Source organism: Sus scrofa, unplaced genomic scaffold, assembly GCF_000003025.6.
Source record: "Sus scrofa isolate TJ Tabasco breed Duroc unplaced genomic scaffold, Sscrofa11.1 Contig59, whole genome shotgun sequence".
NCBI lineage: Eukaryota > Metazoa > Chordata > Mammalia > Artiodactyla > Suidae > Sus > Sus scrofa.
Genome location: NW_018085257.1, coordinates 1,036,663 through 1,047,201, shown reverse-complemented (window position 1 = coordinate 1,047,201; position 10,539 = coordinate 1,036,663). Strand labels below are relative to the sequence as shown.

The window sequence follows — 10,539 nt, the reverse complement described above, 5'->3', positions numbered from 1 at the left end:
ACACACACACACACATGCTCACACACACTCTAACACATACACACAGCTCCTGATTTTGCACAATAAATCCTAGTATATACATGAACCACAGATGAACACAGCATTAAGACAAGAAATTTAAATGAGTTTTCTGTAATTTTTTTAAGGGAACTAACCTGGAAACATTTCTACAGATGAACCCCAGTCCAGTATCATTCAGAACAAACATGGGGAAAAGTTGCAACATTACAGGAGACCATACATCAAGCTATATCAGAGTTCATTCTCCTATTTGTACATTTTGCAAATCAGCAGTTACATAAACTAGTGAACCTCAGTGAAATTTTCAAGTGATAGAGGAAAATTGACCAAGTCCTTTGACTCTGTAATACTGACAATCTGTCTTGGTTTAAGGAAGATTCTGCTCCAATTTCTCTAATTTAGAAGGAAATTAGAAACTGCACCAACATCCCTAACTTCCTTTTCCTGGGCTTCTCTCCACACCCAGACCAGCAGCCTCTCCTGTTTGGGCTCTTTCTGGCCATGTACCTGGTCATTGTGCTGGGGAACCTGCTCATCATCCTGGCCATTGGCTCTGACCCTCAACTTTAATCCCCTATGTACTTCTTCCTGGCAAACCTGTCATTCATTGACACCTGCTTCTCTTGCACCACTGTCCCCAAGGTGCTAGTCAACATCCAGACACAGCACCACACCATCTCCTACACTGGGTGCCTCAGGAAGATTTACTTCTTCATAACATTGGACTTGCTGGATGATTTCCAGCTGGCTGTGATGGCACATGACAGCTATGTGGCCATTTGCCTCCAACTTCACTACACTAGGATCATGTGCCCCAGTGGATCCTCTGTTGCTCACCACACCCTAGCTCTGTGCCAATCTCCTGGCCTGCTCACCCACTTGCCTCATGTCTCAGTTCTCCTTCTCTGCCTCCTATTCCTCCCACACTTCTTCTGTAATCTTCTCCCACTCCTCAAACTTGCCTGCTCAGAAACCCACATTTTTCAGGTCATGATGTTTGCAGAGGCATAACTATCATATGTGGTCCCTCTCACTTGTATCCTGATCTCTTATGCCCACATAGTCCACACTGTCCTCAGGGTCCCCTCTGTGATGGGAAGCACAAAGTCTTCTTTACCTGGGGCACTTAACTTGCAGTCACCATTTTCTTCTATGGGGCATTCTTTCTGGTGTATTTGCAGCCCTCATCCTCCTACTCTGCAGAGAGTGCAATTGTGTTTTCTTTGGTATACATGACAGTCACCCCCATGCTGAACCCCTTTATCTACAGCCTGAGGAACAGGGACATGAAGGATGCTGTAGAGACTTGTTGGCATTAGAAGATGTTTTACCCCATAAAAGTCCTTCCCTAAAGTACAGGCCCAGACTTTCAATGAGCCTTCTTCCCTCAGTGTGTCCAGAATAAATGTAAAAATCTCATTCAACACAGGATCATTTACCTTCCAAGAAATGCTAGAAAATATAGACCTATCTTTTTGCAGGACTGAAATAGGGCCAACTGACCAAGGTCAGAACTGCAGTCTGTAGAGAGTGAGTGACCAGCAGTCCTTACTGGGTGACTTAATGTGTGGGAATATATATCCATGCAGATTCAACCCAGAGTTGGGGACAGTGCAATTGTTAGCCAACAGCAGGATTCTAGAAGGAAGCCCAGTAGAAGCACAGTGTAGAAGTATAAATTCTTCCCCATGAGCCACAACTTCCTGCAAGACTAGGCATGTCAGGACTTCAGCCAGTAAAGTCACTTGGCTTCGAAACAAATTCTGATCTTACCTCAGAAGAAACTCACTCATGGGGACCTGCATCAACATGGAGAATATCACACCAAGTAGACAGAATCTGTGTGTGGCCTGGGAGGGCCAGAATAGTCTAGAAAAGGAAACAAAGATGAAGAAATATGTCCAAGATCATATATCTGGGCTTAGATCTTTGTCTCTGGTAAGTGATTTTGTTTTTTGTTAGTTGTGATCAGTCTTTATTTTTTAAAACTCTGGTTCATTATTTTTCTCTAACTGAAAAATCATTCGTGTCATTACTGTGAATGTCTAAAATATAAAGAAAAAGTTTCAAATCCTTTCTTGATAGAAACCACTTTGAATACTTTCCCCAAATTCTTATGGTTCTTTTATCTGTGCATTTATTTTATATTGTTAAGATGATAATTTTCACATAAATTTACAGCATGAATGTTTTCCACACTATTGTTATCCACATTGTTATAAGTTTCTATAAAGAATCTCGAGAGGAGGCAAATGGCGGAATAGTAGGGGGACACACTCACCCTCTCCTACAAATACAACAACAACAACAAACACATCTACAGAATAAATGACTCACACAGAACAGAAACCAATTGCTGGCAGAAGAACCTAAACTCCAATAATGGTAAGAACCTCATTACATTACTAGGTAAAACAAGAGAAAAGAGGAGAGTGAGAGAAGGGGAATCCAAGCTGGATGGGTGCTCCAGAAAGGGAACTGTGGAGGAGAAAGGGATCCTGCACTGTGGAAATTCACCTACTCGAGGGAAAGATCAACCCAAAGGGAGCAATCTCCAGATGCAGAGAAGAGTGTAGCAGTAAGTCAGAGTTCTGAAAAGCAGATCCAAAACCAAATAGACCATCTGAACTATGGGCACAGTCACCAAAAATTGAGATGCCTGGGTGGGGGCTGGGCACCGAGACCTTGGCTCCAGAGGTTAGTCCCCAGGAAAAGGCTGGGGGCAGGGTGGAGTGCAGACTGTTTGGGAGGTATGGAAACCTGTCTATCAAGTTTGATGGGGCAGAGAATGCCTGGGAGACTAGAAAGCAGAGCATTGCAGGGGGAGGGAGCAGTACTCTGGGGGCGGGAAGTGGAAAGCCACATCAGAGGGAACCTGGGAGAAGAGATGGGTCTGAGCCAGTGTTGCAGAGGGGAGAGATGGGGTGGGCCTCCATAAAATAGTCCCCACACCACAGTGAGCTTACAGGCCTACCAGCTATAAGAAAGCTGTTCTTCTCAGTGCATCACCCACCCCCTGCCACCCCTTACGCACACAACAGACCTGGGAATGCCGGACATCAGGGAGGACTGGCTTCAACAATTTCTGGAAGGCAACCACCACAGGGGCTGTTCCTGCCCTGGCCTGCTTGACCTCTGGGGGGCTACAACCCACGGAGCGACACCAAACACTGCAAGCCCCTGGAAAAGGCCTGCAGCCCAGAAAAGCCAGAAAAAGCTAGGCCAGGCTGTGAAAAGTTCTGCCTACATTCTCACACAGTCCTTCGAGTTGGGATGGACTGGGGAAGAGCCTCTGGGATTCAGAGTGGCCAGATAGCTCCTCCAGGCTGTAGGGGGTGCTGCACTCCATGGAATAGCTGCCCAGCACTGCCAGCCCAAAAAAGGAGCACCCACAGCCAAGAAAAGCTAAAACAAGCTTGGCCAGGCCATGAAAAAATCTGCCTACATTCTCGGAGTCAGGGTGCCGTGGGGAAGAGCTTCTTGGGTTCGCAGTGGCCAAGCTAGCTGCTCCAGCTCTAGGGGAGCATTGCACTGCTGTGGAAAAGATGCACAGCACCACCAGCACCCTGCAAGAGCCCCACAGCCCATAAACACCAGAGCAAGCTCTGCCCGGCTGAGTGAAACCGTCTTCCACTGTGGTGCAGACATCCCAGTCCTGTCTGCCCTCAGGAAGTCCTCCTTTGCTTCAGAGAGACCCTGTCAGCCCTGCCCACACTCCAGAAAAGCCACACTGCCTCAAAAAAGACTGACCAGCAATGCCAGCCCTCAGGAAATATTCCACGGCAGTGACAAGGCAAACACTGCCCTGCCACAGAGAGTACAACTCAACCAGGAAAAAGAAAACTACAAGCAAGATGAAGAAGCTGAGAAACTGCCCCCAGTCAAACCAACAGGAGAACGCACCTAAAACAGTCAACGATGAAACAGATCTCTGCAGTCTGACAGACCTGGCATTCAAAAGAGAAATAGTGAAAATACTGAAGGAATTAAGAGAAGATATGAACACTAATGCAGACACCCTCAGAAAGGAGCTAGAAAATATAAGGAGGAGCCAAGAAAAACTAGAACATTCATTTGCAGAGAACAAACTGAACTATGGGCAGTAAAAACCAGAATGGATAATGCAGAAGAATGAATCAGTGATGTGGAAGATAGAAGAATGGAAATCACCCAATCAGGTCAGCAGACAGAAAACCAAATCATAAAACAGGAAAGCAATATAACAGACCTATGGGATAATATAAAGCGGGCCAATCTATGCATAATAGGAATTCCAGAAGGTGTAGAAAAAGGTAAGGGAATGGAAAATATATTTGAAGAAATTATCGCTGGAAACTTCCCAAATCTAAAGGACGCTGACTTCAAGATGCAGGAAGCTCAGAGGGCCCCAAAGAAGTTGAGCCCAAATAGACCCACACCAAGACACATTATAATAAAAATGGCAAAAGTTGGTGATAAAGAGAGGATCCTAAAGGCAACAAGAGAAAAGCAGAATGTTACCTACAAGGGAACCCCCATAAGATTATCAGCTGTTTTCTCTACAGAAACACTACAGGCCAGGAGGTAATGACAAGAGATGTTCAAAGCACTGAAAGGAAAAAAAATATGCCACCTAGAATACTCTATCCAGCAAGAATATCATTTAAAATAGAAGGGGAAAGAAATTTTTTTTCCAAAAAAACAAATGCTAAAGGAATACAGCAATACAAAACCCAGCCTAAAAGAAATATTGAAAGAGCTTCTCTAAACCAAAAAGTAAGGAAGGAAAGAAAGAAAGGGAGGAAAAAAATAAATAAAAAGAGGAAGAGCTAGGACTGAGGAAACCACAATCAGAGAGCAGTCACTCAAATAAGCCAGTATACAGATTTAATCATGAACATGTTTCAAATGAAATAAAATTTTAAAAAGAGTCATCAAAATCATAAAATGTGGGCAAGGGATGTTAGGGAATAAATAGACCCTTTTTGTTTGTTTGTTTGTGTCTCTTCTTAATTTTAGTATAGTAATGAAGTGTTTGCCCCTACATGACCATCAGGCTAAAACACACAATTATAGGAAGGGTTAGCATGCTTAAAAAACAGGGCAACCACAAGCCAAAACCAAACATTGCATTCGCCAAAAAATGAAAAAACAAACAAACAACAACAACAAAAAACACTCAAGCAGACAATAACCAGAGACCATCCAACCAAAAAAAAAATAAAAAAGAAAGGAAGAATGGAGAACCATAGAATCAACTGGAACATGAGGTTCAAAATGGCAATAAATAATCATCTACCAATTATCACCTTAAATGTCAAGGACTGAATGCCCCACTCAAAAGATGCAGAGTGGCTGAGTGGATAATATGCTAAAAACCTTCAATCTGCTGCCTACAAGTAACTCACTTTAGGAAAAGGATAAATATAGATTGAATGTGAAAGGATGGGGAAAAATATTTCACGCCAATAGACTTGAGAGAAAAGCAGGAGTTGCAACACTTATATCAAACAAAATAGACTTTAAAACAGAAGACATAAAGAAAGACAAAGAAGGACACTATTTAATGATTAAGGGATCCATCCAAGGAGAGGATGGTACTATCATCAACATATATGCCCCAAATACAGTAGCACCCAGATACATACAACAAATATTAACAGACATAAAGGGAGAAATTGATGGGAATACAACCATAGTAGGAGACTTTAATACCCCCTCACATCATGGGAAAGACCCTCTAGACAGAAAACTAATAAAGCAAAAAAGATCCTAAAGGAAACAATAGAAAACAGACTTAAGTGATATCTTCAGGACACTACATCCAAAAAAATTAGAATACACACTCTTCTCAAGTGCACATCAAACATTCTCAAGAATTGACTACATATTGGGACACAAAGCTAATCTCAATAAATTTAGGAGCATAGAAATTATCTCAAGTATCTTCTCTGACCACAATGCCATGAAATTAGAAATCAACCATGGGAAAAGAATTGAGAAAAAAACCTACTACATGGAGACAAAACAAGATGCTACTTAAAAACCAATGGGACAATGAGGAAATAAAGAATGAAATTAAAAATTACCTTGAAACAAATTATAATGAAGACACAACCTCTCAAAATCTATGGGAGGCTGCAAAAGCAGTGCTCAGAGGGAAATTTATAGCAATACAGGCCTTTATCAAAAAAGAAGGAAGATCCCAAATTGACAATTTAACCCTCCACCTAAACGAATTAGAAAAAGAACAAAAGAGACCTAAAGTCAGCAGAAGGAAGGAAAATAATAAGATCAAAGAAGAAATCAACAAAATAGAGATTCAAAAAACAATAGAGAAAATTCATAAATGTAAGAGCTGGTTCTTTGAAAAGGTAAACAAAATGGATAAACCCCTGTCCATACTCACTAAGAAGAGGTGAGAAAGAACCCAAATAAACAAAATTATAAATGAAAAAGGAGAAATCACAACAGATACTGCAGAAATACAAAAAAAAAAAAACATAAGAGAATACTATGAACAACTATATGCCAACGCATTTGACAATCTGGAAGAAATGGAAAATTTTCTAGAATCTTACAGCCTGCCAAAACTGAATCAAGAAGAAACAGACCAACTGAACAGACCGATCACTAGAAATGAAATTGAAGAGGTCATAAAATCACTCCTTACAAATAAAGGTCCAGGACCAGATGGCTTCACAGGTGAATTTTATCAAACATATAAAGAGGAATTGGTGCCCAACCTCCTTAAACTCTTTCAAAAGGTTGAAGAAGAAGGAATACTCCCAAAGACATTCTGTGATGCCGCCATCACCCTAATTCCAAAATCAGACAGAGATAACACCAAAAAAGAAAACTATCGGCCAATATCTTTGATGAATATAGATGCAAAAATTCCAAACAACATCTTAGCCAACCGAATCCAACAACATACCAAAAACATTATACACCATGACCAGGTTGGGTTCATCCCAGGTTCACAAGGATGGTTCAACATATGCAAATCAATCAGCATCATACACCACATTAACAAAAAAAAAAAAAGTCAAAAATCATATGATCATCTCAATAGATGCAGAAAAACCATTGGACAAAGCCCAACATCCATTCATGTTCAAGACCCTTGCCAAAGTGGGTATAGAGGGAACATTCCTGAACATAATCAAAGCCATTTATGATAAACCCACAGCAAATATAATCCTCAATGGGGAAAAACTGAAAGCCTTCTCACTCAAATCTGGAACAAGACAGGGATGCCCACTCTCACCACTGCTCTTCAACATAGTTTTGGAAGTCCTAGCCACAGCAATTAGACAAACCAAAGAAATAAAAGGCATCCATATAGGAAGAGCAGGGATAAAACTGTCACTGTATGCAAATGACATGCTACTATACATAGAAAACCCTAAGGACTCAACCCCAAAACTCCTTGAACTGATTAATACATTCAGCAAAGTAGCAGGATATAAGATTAACATTCAGAAGTCAGTTGCATTTCTGTATACCAGCAATGAAACATTAGAAAAGGAATACAAAAATACAATACCTTTTAAAATTGTACCTCACAAAATCAAATACCTCGGAATACACCTGACCAAGGAGGGAAAGGACCTATATGCCGAGAACTATAAAACTTTAATCAAAGAAATCAAAATAGATGTAAAGAAATGGAAAGATATTCCATGTTCCTGGATTGGAAAAATCAATATTGTGAAAATGGCCATACTACCCAAAGCAATCTACAGATTCAATGCAATCCCTATTAAATTACTCATGACATTTTTCACAGAACTAGAACAAACAATCCAAACATTTATATGGAACAACAAAAGACCCAGAATCACCAAAGCAATCCTGAGAAACCAAAACCAAGCAGGAGGCATAACTCTCCCAGACTTCAAGAAATACTACAAAGCCACAGTCATCAAAACAGTGTGGGACTGGTATCAAAACAGACAGACAGACCAATGGACCCGGAAATAAACCCTGACACCTATGGTCAATTAATCTTTGACAAAGGAGGCAAGAACATAAAATGGGACAAAGAAAGTCTATTCAGCAAGCATTGCTGGGAAACCTGGACAGCTGCATGCAAAGCAATGAAACTAGAACACAACCTCACACCATGCACAAAAATAAACTCCAAATGGCTGAAAGACTTCAATATACGACAGGGTACCATCAAACTCCTGGAAGAAAGCATAGGCAAAACACTCTCTGACATCAACATCATGAATATTTTCTCAGGTCAGTCTCCCAAAGCAATAGAAATTAGAGCAAAAATAAACCCGTGGGACCTCATCAAACTGAAAGCTTTTGCACAGCAAAGGAAACCCAAAAGAAAACAAAAAGACAACTTACAGAATGGGAGAAAATAGTTTCAAATGATGCAACTGACAAGGGCTTAATCTCTAGAATATATAAACAACTTATACAACTCAACAGCAAAAAAACCAATCAATCAATGGAAAAATGGGCAAAAGACCTGAATAGACTGTTCTCCAAAGAAGATATACAGATGGCCAACAACACATGAAAAAATGCTCAACATCGCTGATTATAAGAGAAATGCAAATCAAAACTACCATGAGATACCACCTCACACCAGTCAGAATGGCCATCATTAATAAATCCACAAATAACAAGTGCTGGAGGGGCTGTGGAGAAAAGGGAACCCTCCTGCACTGCTGGTAAGTTTTTTTTTTTAAAGAAACTGTACTTGGAAACATCTTTCCAGATTAAACACAGTCAAATCTCATCCAGAACATCCATGGAGAAAACGTGCCACATTACCGCAGTCCAGACCACAAATTACACTATACAGAAAGCCTGCTTATCAGAGTCCACTGTCCTCCCATTTGTACATTTTTCCAAATCAGCAGTTACATGTTCTAGGGAATATCATTGACCTTTTAAAGGGGTAGAGGAAAATAGACCAGTGTCATTGGAATCTGTTATATTGACAGCCTATCTCTGCAGGATTCTTCTCTAATTTCTATAATTTAGAAGTACATTAGAAACTGAACCAGCATCTCTGAATTCCTGCTCCTGGGCTTCTCTCCACACCCAGACCAGCAGCCTCTCCTGTTTGGGCTCTTCTGGCCATGTACCTGGTCACCATGCTTGGGAACATGCACATCATCCTGGCCATTGATTGCCTCACCTCCACACCCCCATGTACTTCTTCCTGGCCAACCTGTCCTTCATCAACACCTGCTTCTCCTGCACCATTGTCCCCAAAGTGCTGGTCAACGTCCAGACCCAGCACCACACCATCTCCTACACTGGGTGCGTCATGCAGATGTACTTCTTCATGGCATTGGCCCTGCTGGATGACTTCCTCCTGGCTGTGATGGCATATGACCACTACATGGCCATCTGCCTCCCTCTTCACTACACCCTGATCATGTGTCCCCAGCACTGCCTGCTTCAGATCACCACATGCTGGCTCTTTTCCCATCACCTAACCTGCTCTCTCATGCTCCTCATGTCTGTTCTCCTTCTGTGCCACCCATTCCATCCCACAATTATTCTGCAATTTTCTCCCACTCCTCAACCTTGCCTGCTCAGACACCCACATCTTTCAGGTCATGATGTTTACAGCAGGAGCACTCTCAGGCATTATCCCTCTCACCCGTGTCCTGGTCTCTTATTCCCACATCATCGACACTGTCCCCAGGGTCCCCTCTATGGGGAGAAAGCACAAAGTCTTCTATACCTGTGGTGCTTACCTGATAGTCATCACTCTCTTCTATGGGACACTCTTTCTTGTCTACTTCCAGCCTTAATTATCCTACTCTGCAGACACTGCAATGGTGGCCTCTGTGGTATACATCACAGTCACCCCCATGCTGAACCCCTTTATCTACAGCCTGAGGAACAGAGGCATGAAGTACACCTTGTGTGACTTGTTTGGTGTGGAAGATGCTCCACCCCATAAAATTTCTTCCCTAAAGTGGAGGCAGAGATTTTCAACTTGCGTTCTTCTCTTCATGTGTCTGCTATTAGTGTGAAAAACTCATTCAAGACAGGATGTTTTGCCTTCCTAGAAAATACAAGCAAATGAAGACCTAGACTTTTGTGGGACTGAAATAGGGCCAACTTCCCAACATCAGAACTGCAGTCTGGAGAGAGGGAGTGACCAGATGTCCCTACTGGGTGACTTGATGTGTGGGAATATGTATTCATACAGATTCAACCCACAGTTGGGAACATCAAAAATGCCAGCAAACAGTTGGCTTCTAGAAGGAGCCCAATAGAAGCACACTGTTTGACTATAATTTCATCCCCAAGAGCCACAAATTCTGGCAAGACTAGGCATGTCAGGACCTCAGCCAGTGAACTCACTTGGCTTTGGAACCAATTCTGACCCTGCCTCAGAAGAAACTCACTCATGGGGACCAGCATCAACATGGAGACTATCACACCAAGTAGACAGAATCTGTGTGTGGCCTGGAGGGCCAGAATAGTCTAGAAAAGGAAACAAGATGAAGAAATATGTCCAAGATCATATATCTGGGCTTAGATCTTTGTCTC

The 10,539-nt window shown here is 41.9% G+C and overlaps 2 pseudogenes; both read left to right on the top strand.

The window, feature by feature from the left end:
* Positions 1-597: 597 nt before the first annotated feature.
* LOC100511544 lies at positions 598-2,295 on the top strand (annotated as a pseudogene).
* Positions 2,296-6,383: 4,088 nt separating this feature from the next.
* Positions 6,384-10,095, top strand: LOC100511734 (annotated as a pseudogene).
* Positions 10,096-10,539: the final 444 nt, after the last annotated feature.